Source organism: Centruroides sculpturatus, unplaced genomic scaffold (genome assembly GCF_000671375.1).
Source record: "Centruroides sculpturatus isolate CEXI.00-Female unplaced genomic scaffold, Cexi_2.0 scaffold129, whole genome shotgun sequence".
NCBI classification, from domain to species: domain Eukaryota; kingdom Metazoa; phylum Arthropoda; class Arachnida; order Scorpiones; family Buthidae; genus Centruroides; species Centruroides sculpturatus.
In genome coordinates, this window is record NW_019384478.1 from 33,319 (window position 1) to 43,118 (window position 9,800).

Here is a 9,800-nt window from a genome sequence, read left to right on the forward strand (position 1 = left end):
ATTTATTAATTTTTTTTTAAATTTATTAAATATTACTTAATAAATATCACTTAAATATTTTCAAACCATTTAGACTCAAAAGTTTTCAAATTTTTTTCTTTTTAAGCTGCAATTTGAAAAACTGTAGACCTAAAAATTCCCACTGTCATCCGTCTGTCTTTCCTCAATCTTGAGAACAGAATTAGATAAATGAAAGACAAGACCAATTATAAAAAGCTAAGGGGCAGAAGGCCCTGATTAACTATGAATTTATGATGTAAACTGAATCATGTTATTTCAATTCAAAAATTTTTCCCTGAAAGATCTTAGATGACTGGCATGACTATATTGCTAACAGAAAAGTATGATGTACAGGGGCAAGCCACTATTAATTTGAGGTGGAGAGCATATGTTTTAAATTTAAAAATTAATAAAAATATGATTAAAAATTGCAGCCCAGCATTGTGATGATGCCACAATAAAAAATTGCTTGTTAAATTTATTTTGTTCTATTGTGGAGATGTTTTTNATTTATTAATTTTTTTTTAAATTTATTAAATATTACTTAATAAATATCACTTAAATATTTTCAAACCATTTAGACTCAAAAGTTTTCAAATTTTTTTCTTTTTAAGCTGCAATTTGAAAAACTGTAGACCTAAAAATTCCCACTGTCATCCGTCTGTCTTTCCTCAATCTTGAGAACAGAATTAGATAAATGAAAGACAAGACCAATTATAAAAAGCTAAGGGGCAGAAGGCCCTGATTAACTATGAATTTATGATGTAAACTGAATCATGTTATTTCAATTCAAAAATTTTTCCCTGAAAGATCTTAGATGACTGGCATGACTATATTGCTAACAGAAAAGTATGATGTACAGGGGCAAGCCACTATTAATTTGAGGTGGAGAGCATATGTTTTAAATTTAAAAATTAATAAAAATATGATTAAAAATTGCAGCCCAGCATTGTGATGATGCCACAATAAAAAATTGCTTGTTAAATTTATTTTGTTCTATTGTGGAGATGTTTTTTTTTTATTGATAATAATAATAATTTAAAACAAACTTACTAAACTCTGCTGTCACTGAAGCAATTCCACCATAAATAAAAGGACGCCAATCCTTTGTAACCATACCCTTAGTTTTTTGCTGAAAATTCAAGAGAAAACATTATATCTTAATCAGTCTTGAAGCAGTCAGCTATTTTTTTTATGACTTTCAAAAAACCATAAAAATATATACTATTTTCAAAAAATAGTACACATTATTTAGAAATGTACAAATTTAAATATATAAACTTACAATGCATTATGATACAATATACAGTAGCCCCTTGTTATATTACCTATGTTGGAAAATAAACCAAATGAATAATATATCAGAGGGTGCAATACAACCAATGTATCTATAAACCTGTTTTCTCTCTTTTCAATCTCCATGTTGACTTATTTTTCTGTGAATTGTATTTCATACAGTAGTAGTTTCAAGTCATGATTGGTAATATTTCTTTGCCATTAAAAATTCAACGGCAACTGATATTTTAGAAATTATTAGCTAAAGTACTTTTATATTTGGAAGACAAAAAAGTGTAATGTATACAAATGAGCAATATAACAAGGGATTATTGTATTAAAGGTTTGTCAAAATCTTTTCAAAATATATGTACATTTCCAAATATTAATTTCTGTATCAAACATTACCAAAGATAAAGATCTAATTTAAACTATTCTAAACTTTAGAGACCATTCTATTTCTGTTTTTAACTATTAGAGAGAAACTCAAATTCAAATTATTAAACCTGCAATACATAAAAATCAATATACCTTCAAACTTCCAAAAATTAAATAATGCATCTTTGTAGAATTTGTTACGTGATGCAATTTTTATGGCTGTTAATGTGTGACCAATTTTAGAGTGAGAGATTAGAAAATTTAATAATTTTCCTTAGGGCCATAAATTAATAATTGTGTTTATCAGAAGGGCAGAAATTCAAATTTTGTAAACCCTAAATAGTTATCTTAGAAATGAAAACAAGAAAAGTCTCAAATCATATTCAAATATTCAAAATAAATAAATTTTGAATATTTGAATATTTATTTTAATTATTTATTTTAAATATTTATAAAATTTAATATTTATTTTGAAATAAACATAAAGCAAAATAATTTTAAAATATATTACTTTTAATGAGAATTTATTGACAACTCAAATCCAAAGAACAAAAAGATATCCTATTAAATGAAAAGATATGTCAAAAGCAGAAAGGCCTCATACCATCCTTTTCACAAATCAAGCTAATTAATTTGACATTAATTTTATTTAATATTGAAAATGCAAAAACTGTAGGTTTTCATTTCTCAATCAGTGCTATCTCAAAACAGATCAAATAAAAACTATAGATTTCTGGCTTGAAAGCAATTTTGACTCTTTTTCTCCATAGATAGATGTAATAATAAGTATGTCATGAATGTAATGACAAAGTTGAATCTAATAAAGTAAGCAATAAACCTTATCCACTGCTGAATGTTTTTGCTTACTTCAATGCAATAATTTAAAACTACAAAATTTTATAATTAATAAAAAATTGGATTAATTTAGCAAACAAGGTTCTAGACTGATTTCCTGAAGACTAGTGATGCAAATCTGTCATATAATAATTGTCTTATCATCTTTGAAGTTTGAAAAATTCCATTTTACTATTATAATAAACTAAAATTAATCATAACATATTTCACTTTAATATTATATGATAATGTGATGACATTAATTCATTAATGATATCATAAATATATAACCAATTAATATACAAAAATGCTTTAAGCCAAATACAACTAAATATTGTTAGATTTATAGCTATGATAAAACAATAAATAAATTTAATTATTATAAAATTTTAGCAGTAATATGAAATAATCAATATTTACAACTCTGTCAAAAAATTGTCATAATTTTATAATTCCAGTCTTTTCTAACTTTCAACATTAAATTATAAAATTTTAAGTCATATCTGCTAATAATTTGTTACATATCTGATTAACCTGATATATGATTGTACTTTTAAAAAAACTGTACTATAAAGTGTGGATACTTTGCACTAATTTTTTTTTTTTCGGAAGTCTCTGCAGTCTCTTATACTGGAGTTCTAAATATGTTCTATTGCACATACTCTAAAATGTCTACTGAAACACCTAACCTAATCTCAGTGTTGTAGCTTTATTTTTTTACAAACCAAAAAAATGTAGTGCAAAATATCCTCATAGAGGGACTTTACAAATGTTTTCAGGGAGTACCCTTCCAAAGTTTCTCTTACATTGTCTATAAAATCTGTGTTTCCTTTGTTATTGACACCCTAGCCTTCTTTATGTTTCCTGCAAAACATAACATTAGTTGTGGTTTTCTTTTTAAAAAACCTCTCAATCATTGTTTTCCTGGTTGATTACTTATAAACTAATTCTCCAGTCCAACTCAAATAAGCATGAACAATGCAGTGTAGTTTAGACTCATCCACAGGAAATCCAAAGTCATTCATGGAACAGCACAATCAGAAAATGTTCTCTATGCTACCTCTATGCTGGTGCAAAGTAACCCCAACATAACCAAAATTTACATGCATTTACATTATGAACTGTAGGTTTTAGGCATAGAATATAAAAAGAAATCATTTATTTATAAGATGTCAATGTAATTAGAAATGAAATAAATATATATTTACCTTATAACTTTGAGGCTTTGGAATAGACACAAAAGTTGAAATGCCAATATTTCGGACTTTTTCAGTCTAAAGTTCAATCAAGAGCCTATCTAGCCAATGCAAAGAATTGTGAAATGTCCAATTCAATTATGAAATGTGCTATAATATACCCACTGTAAGATAAAATAAGAAATGTATTGAAATATTTCATATTTTACTTGCCATACTTGCCACAAGTCAGTAAAAGTGATCTGCAAAGTGGTGCAAAGTATCCACACTTTACCATATGTAAAAATGCTTAGTAGCTTTTATATATTCATCATTTTATGAAATTTGAAAAATTGAAATAAATTAAAAACATGCACAAATATACCCAAAACTAGTCAAAATATTTAATTATACAAACATTTTCATCCATTACCCCATAATCATCATCCAGTATATATTAACTATATTAACAATTACCCCCGTATAACACAGGAGTTACATTCCAAAAAATTGCCGTGTTATGCAAATCTGTGTTATACAAAACAAAGAACTAGTGCGAAAAGGGGAGTTAGGTTCCAAAAATTAAAAAACATGCTGTGAAATTCTTATTTAAATCGGATTTATTATTCATTTCTTTCATAGGTAAAATACTTATTATTTAAGTAAATATTTTACCAGAAGATTATTCATCCTATATGATGATCTCAACATGAGCATCATCAACTGGTAACAGTTTTTAGGCGCATTCCTTAATAGTGGACACTCTGCAATGGGAGTGCGCTGCTGTTTGTAGGCATTTAGGAACAACAGTGAAAGAAAGATGGCGGTGTCCATACCATCGATAGTATCGTGATGGAGGAATCTATAATTCTAAAATGAACTTTTAGAGGCAAAAGAATTGTAAAATTTAGAGGCCCAATTGTAAAATTTAGCCATTAAATGGATTATTTATTGAAAGAGCAATCAAAGTAGCCACAAAAACAATTAGAATGCTCGCGCGGAGTTATGCGGAGGTATAAAAGAACGCACCTTTATTACATTTCATGTTTTATGAGGGTTTTACCCAATTCCCGAACAGTGTTAAAGTGAATCCATGCTATAGAAGTGCCGTGTTATATGGGGATTACCTGTATAAAAGTTTGAAGCGGTTTTAAATAATTTTACTGGTTTTGGCTATATTTGTGTGTGTTTTTCATTACATACAACCAGTTTTTGAAGAGATGAAAGTATTAAAATTAATTATTTATTGTTTCAAAAAAATTAGAATATTTAAAATTATTATTAGAATTACTTGTTGTTACACAGATGTATTGTTTAAGATGGTCTGACATCTTTGTTGTCAAAATATGTGATTTATATTGCAATGGGAAACAAGAGACTTATCACCTTGAACAAGAAAACCATCCAAATTTTACAAAATGAAGATAAATCTCAATTGGAAATTGCCAAAATCATTAAATATTTACAATATACAGATCAAATTCTTAAAACAAATGAATTCAGAAAAGAAAATCGTTAATAATCATGAATATTGTAGAAGAAAACACTCAAAGTTTGAGAGATGAACATAAACTAAACACAATAGTAAGAAATAAATTGTTTTAAATCAAGCATATATTATCATTCTGTATGGAAAAAGAAGAATGTACTGTACAGTACATGTGGAAATAAATTGTTTTAAATCCAGCATATATTATCATTCTGTATGGAAAAAGAAGAATGTACTGTACAGTACATGTGGAAATAAATTGTTTTAAATCCAGCATATATTATCATTCTGTATGGAAAAAGAAGAATGTACTGTACAGTACATGTGGAAATAAATTGTTTTAAATCCAGCATATATTATCATTCTGTATGGAAAAAGAAGAATGTACTGTACAGTACATGTGTCCCACAGTACAACAGTTTGCAGAATTCATGAAATGAACTTGTTCCAAAACAAACCATTCTTCTCTATGAAACAAAGAGAGAAATGAGTTCAGTGGTATAAACATTATATTAATTGAATCTTCAAATATTGGAATAAGATTATTTTCAGTGACAAATCAACGTTTAGTGTATCTTACACTGATCAAGGTGTATATGTGTGGAGAACCAAAGAAGTTTTTTTATCCATCAATACTAAAGCAATATGTCAAATACTCAGGGGATGTACTGATTAGTGACTGCAAATTTACCAGATATTATATTACAGGTAATTTGGTAATTATATTCAGGATTACTGGTTTATCAGTAATTTACCAATAAATTCGTATTAACAAATAATTTAAAATGAAACTGAATTACTAACAGAATTATTGGACAACCATTTATTTTCAAGTTTTTTATCAGTTTAGACCAGGCATGGCCAACATATGGCCTGTCTAATGAATTTATGTGGCCCATGATCAATTTTTCAAAATAGCTCAATGAAAAATTCTGATGCCTAAAAAAAAAATAAAGTCAACAACTCACTGTGCGTTTAGAGTTAACCCTCCATTACAAATCTCTTAAGTATAACAATCCACGAAAACCTTTTTTTACAAGTGTTATGTCCGTAGTAAATTCCACAAGAACTTTCGACCCCCACTGAGGGACGTTAGACGCGCGGTCGTCCGGTTCAACCAGCATTTAGACCCCCTATATAGGGAGATTGCTAGCAACAGCCACACCAAAATCGCATACTTAAGAACCAGCACGCTTTACGACCTGCTGCGCAACGCCAAGGACGCAATGGATCTCACCAGGGCCCCAGGTGTTTACTCCATTCCCATCAGGGACGACAGATTCAATAGGGACTTAGTTTATATTGGCTCCACCATCCGGTCAACACAGAAACGAATACGTAAACATCAAGTTGATATTAAACATAAAAGACACACCACCGCGTTATTGACCTGTTACCGATCCTGAAATAAGGGTGGACTTCCGGAACACCAGACTTATCAGACAAGAGTTCCGAGCAGATCACATCCGTCACCTGGAGGCCTGGGAGATTCATAAAGCTATCAGGGGGGCAACTGCATCAACTTCAAGGATGGGGAAATGCTTGCACAGACGTGGAAGTATTTGTTTGAGGAATTCAAACAATGTCAGTCGGAGGGGTGAAACCCGACGCGCACATTTATTTATTTACATCGTTGGCAACATCGTTACGATGGTCGGGATGAAACACGGCCAGTCACCACCTGAAGCAGACCTCGGTGGGGGTCGAAAGTACTTGTGGAATTTACTACAGACATAACACTCGTAAAAAAAGGTTTTTCGTGGATGGTTATTATTCTCTTAAGTATAGCATAGAGTGTTGATAAAGCATGATAATGTGAGAAATGTATCTAATCTCTATCTACAATTCAGTCTCTATGGGGTGACACCACAATGAGATCTCACACCACCTCAAAATCTTCCTAGGGCAACCTCTGGTTTGGCCCATGGAAAAAGTTCTCTTTCCAATCCGGCCTGGAGGCAAAAACTGTTGGCCACCCCTGGTTTAGACAAACAATTCTTGTAATAGCAATTATTATGACATAAGAAACATTGAAATAATGCTGATAATTATGTTTTTCTTTATTTTGAAAGTAGGCTTTTAACAAATATAATACATGTAGGCTCTTGTCATCTAATCTATGTAGATCTAATTTTCATACAAATGGCAGCTGCATTAGAAAAAGCTCTCTTGGAATCAATACTAGTTGGATGTACTGTCATTAGAGCATTGAAAACCTTTTTAAGATACGTTCCTTGTATTTTTTGCTCTAAGATATAATTCAATTCTTTTTAAACTATATCTTTCACACTTTTAAACTTACTTATATTACTGTTATCAGTGACTATGCTCGTTTTATGTTTAATGAATAAGTCCAATTTCTCTTTCATTGTTAAATTTGACTTTTCTATTGTGCACTTTGTTCTCATGTCGATATGAGAACAAAATTGATGGTGTAGTAAGCAACGAATATCTCTCACCAGAATCTGAGTCTGAACTAATTTTAGTGACATCCGCAGGTCATAATTTGTTTTCATTTTCTGATAAGTGCTTAATTGTTTCTACAATCCCATTCAAAATTATATTTTTGTTAACATTATTGGATATTTCATGCAACTTATATTTGTTCAATTTTCTGGGTTATTTTCCTGTATATACTCCAAAATCAAAACCCGTTTTTTTTAGTATAATACAAGCAATCAAGTTATAAAAAGACTAGAAAATTCCTTTTAATAACCTTAAATTACAAATGGAATGACCTATCACCCCTTGCACTGTTTTCTCGCTATGGTATGTAAGTCTGCAAGAAACGTAGGCCATTTGACAACTATTAAAAGTAACTTAAATTCCTTAGGGAATCAAGAGTTGCTAAAATACTTCTTGATTCCTTCAATGGAAGAACTTTATTCAAATGAGAATTTTATCTTCCAACCATATTTTGCACCAGCTCATGCAGTGAAGTCAACCAAAACTTAGTTTACAGACAATAATATCAATTTACCAGACTTAAATCTTATAATATGCAGAGGATAATGAAACAAAGATAAATTAAAGAAAAAGCTTCAACATCAAAACAGTTAAATTTTCTAAAATTTAAAAAATTAACACATTCAATTTCAAACACAACATTTTGCAAAAGAAAACCTTCAAGTTGTAGAGTATTCAATTTCTGTATGAACTGTAAATGAAGTTAAAAGCTGAAAGCTTTGAAAATTATAATTTTATACAAACAAAATTACTCATATATTGTTTGAAGTAACAAATAATGTATCAGTACATTATATATTCTATATAAATTTATTTCATAAACTAAACTTAAGACAACTTTTATCAATCAAATGTTACAAGTGAAAATATTCAATTAAAAGAAAAATTCTTTCTTTAATAAACTATTACTATAGTTTATTAAAAAAACAATTTAATATAATAAACTATAAAGAAACTGTTCTTTCTTCAATTTCTTTATTAAAACAATGTTTTCATATTGATTTATACATACACAGTATATATTTATAGTATATACTGTACTATTAAGTATAGATTTATATATTTAAAAAGGAAATAAAATTTTTTTAAAAATTTGGAAATTATGAATAAAATATTTTACTATTCAAATTTGATTTTTTTATGCAATAGAATTAAAGTATTTGTAAAGAATAAGAAAGAGAATAAAATTATGAGAAAATGCTGCAAATACTTGTATACATCAAATTGCTGTATTTAAATTACACAATCAATAACCAAAACATATTGACATTTATATAATTTGATACAATTCAATTCCTGAAGCTAGCAAATGACATATATCTGCAAATATAAGTAAATTACTGAATTGTTTTTAAATGCTCATAACAACAACACAACATAATTCGTCATTATATTGAATATAATAATTAGATGAAGCTATTCAATTTCTAAAAGAAATGTACTTGATCCCAAAACAGATGCTGATAATAAGAGATTAATAGGCTTAATTCAATATAAATACACTAAATTAAGTCACATTACACTTATTAAACATGTAAAATTAATCATTTTTACCTCTTATGTTAAAAATTTCTAAATTAAGGACGAATGTAATTTTGATGATGGATACTCGTGAGAAAGCAACTATGTATTTCAATAATAAATATCTAAATGAAACTAATACTTGTATGTTGCATTTATACAATTAATATTAACAATACACAAAATTTCAAAATCTTTCCTTAATAGGTGACTCTCCAATCAAATGTCCGATTTCCTCACATAAGATCCTGTAACAGTGTATAGTGCCCCCTGTCGATATAAATATGAATGTCATCATATGAATGACGAAAGAAATATTTTCTAATTAGATTTTTGTTTTCGATAATTTTATCTACAGCGATAATAATTATAAATAACAGATTTTCATTGATATTTATCTAAATATCACATAATTTTACGTTAACAGTAGATTTAACCTTATAACATTTCAAAAATTCCTTATTGTATGCTAGGATGTTGACAAAAAAAATCACTATTTATTAAGAAATAATTAAATATTTTTGCATTATTTTCGTGTGTCTAATTTTTTTTAATTTATAAAAATTTGTATGCAGCAAATCAATAACAAATCAACAATTATCGCGCCGTATATAACGCTTTGATAATATCGTATCTTATTTTTTTCAGATTAAATGATGTTT

At 28.5% G+C, this 9,800-nt stretch overlaps 1 long non-coding RNA gene across 2 annotated transcripts in view; it reads right to left on the minus strand.

The window, feature by feature from the left end:
* The window catches only part of LOC111621378, a 21,116-nt gene extending 11,725 nt beyond the window's left edge, over window positions 1-9,391 (minus strand). Inside the window, exons 1-2 of one of the 2 annotated variants that reach the window (XR_002756066.1) lie at window positions 9,172-9,391; window positions 3,696-3,847 (exon numbers count right to left, since the gene is read on the minus strand). This is a non-coding gene — a long non-coding RNA (uncharacterized LOC111621378). Of the gene's footprint in view, window positions 1-3,695; window positions 3,848-9,171 lie in introns of those variants that run through there. The other variant, XR_002756065.1, reaches the window with a different exon arrangement.
* Between the last annotated feature and the right edge of the window lie 409 nt (window positions 9,392-9,800).